This window comes from Mus caroli, chromosome X (genome assembly GCF_900094665.2).
Source record: "Mus caroli chromosome X, CAROLI_EIJ_v1.1, whole genome shotgun sequence".
Classification (NCBI taxonomy): domain Eukaryota; kingdom Metazoa; phylum Chordata; class Mammalia; order Rodentia; family Muridae; genus Mus; species Mus caroli.
This window is the reverse complement of record NC_034589.1, coordinates 6,748,431-6,750,471: the sequence shown is the minus strand read 5'-3', so window position 1 is coordinate 6,750,471 and position 2,041 is coordinate 6,748,431.

Below are 2,041 nucleotides of genomic sequence, written 5' to 3'. Positions count from 1 at the left end.
GCCTAGTCGGTCATCACTGGAAAGAGAGGCCCATTGGACATGCAAACTTTATATGCCCCAGTACAGGGGAACGCCAGGGCCAAAAAGTGGGAATGGGTGGGTAGGGGAGTGGGGGGAGGGTATGGGGGACTTTTGGGATAGCATTGGAAATGTAATTGAGGAAAATACGTAATAAAAAAAATATTTATAAAAAAAAAAAAAAGAAGGACCCACTGTCAAGGAGCTCACATTTCTGGCTTCATTCTAGGCAGTAATTCTTGCAGTTATCTTCAGGCTGCCCTACCTCTGCCTAGCACAATAAAGGGTACTTGGGCTTGCCATCAATAGGTCTTGTCAGACAAGCCATCTGTATCATTCCAGGCACGAAACAGATGGTACATTTGGTTGGGTAAAATGAGATGAGTTTAATAAAGAGACTATTTATGAAGGCAGATCAGGGTGTATGGAAACCACAGGCCAGAAGGGGTAGAAGAAGGAAGCAATTACTGGAAACTTGAGAGAGAGAGAGAGAGAAACCTGTGAAGAGGGCCTCTTGACAAGACTTGTGGCTTCTGGCTCAAAGCTGTAGCTGGCTAGCCCTCAAGGAGGCATTTGCGGGAAATACATATGCTTACCTCTTTCCTCCCAGCCTCCTGGCTCCTAGAGTTGGCCAGAATCACCTGGAGGGTAGAGGGCACAGGAACTCTATGACGGAGTCGATTGGAGCCCAACATAGAGCAGTTGAAGCAGGGTGACATGGGTCTGGAGGAGCAAAGGGCAGTCACAGAACAGGCCAGTCAAGTCTGGAGATATTCTGCTGTGGTCCTTGCACAGGGCTGTTGCTCTCAACACTTTTTGAAGAATGACTCTTTCTAACCAGAGATAGGAAAGCCTACCTAGTCGTCTTTCTAGCGTTTGGGCTCTTGAGTGTTCTTTCTCCTCCATCCCTCATTGTCTACAAAAGGCAATTGCATTAGTTACCTTTCTGTTGCTGTGATAAAAATAGCCTGACAAATGCACCTTTGGGAAGGAGGGGCCTATTTTGACTCTGTTTGAGGGTACAGTCTATCACCGTGAGGCAGGCATGGAAATAGGAGACCACAGCAGTGGGTCATGTACCTACAGTCAGGGAAAAGAGAATCATAAATGCTAGTACTTGTCTGGTTTTCTCCTTTTTATGCAGTCCAGGACTTAAGCCTAGGGAATGGTGCTGCCCACTTTCAACCTAAACAAATTCTGGCATGTCCAGAGATTCACTTCCATCAAGTTGACAATTGAGATTAACCATCACGGAAGAGTGGTCTATGAAAGACAATGCATTGTTCTGGGTCTCAGCCTTTAGATAGAGGACTAGCTTCCTGCACCTGTTCTGCGGGTCCTGTATCTTTTCTTCCTGCCATCCTCTGAACAGCAAGCTGCCTTTTCCAGGTTGGTTGTCAGACAACCCTGACATAGCCAGACCACAGCTCGTTCCACTTCTTTCCTTCAGATTCCCCACAGCCACCAGAAGTCAGAGCATACTTTCCTATATCTGTAGAGACTTCATCTAGATTAGAGGGCCCACTAATACTCACTCCAGCGCCATGCTCCATATGACCTCTGCTCTGTCTTCCTCTGGCTAGCTCACTTGTACTGTATTCCTAGCCTTTATTCCTGGCTCACTACCATAGAATACTTCTCTTTTTAAAATAAAATTTGGGACAATGAGATTGCTCAGTAAGTAAAGGGACTTTTTGCCAAGCCTGATGACCTCAATTCAAACCCTGGGACCCACAGAGGAAGTGAGCACCAAGCCACTGAAGATGGAGTCTGACCTTGTACTCCAGGTAGGCTGGCCTTCAGTGAGAGTGGAACTAAGTACGTTTCTCTAATTCTGTTAGGAGTCTACATAGGAAACTGAAGTAGCTGTTGTGGTGTTCAGTTACTCCCTGACAACCTGGCATCCTGCCCAGACAAGTGCCCCAGGATGCTGTCTGGTTGGCTTGCCCTTTTCTGGCTCCCCACGCATCCTCGTACTTGCCAAGGGATCTTGTTACTGGTGCTCTGTATCCTTTATTTAATA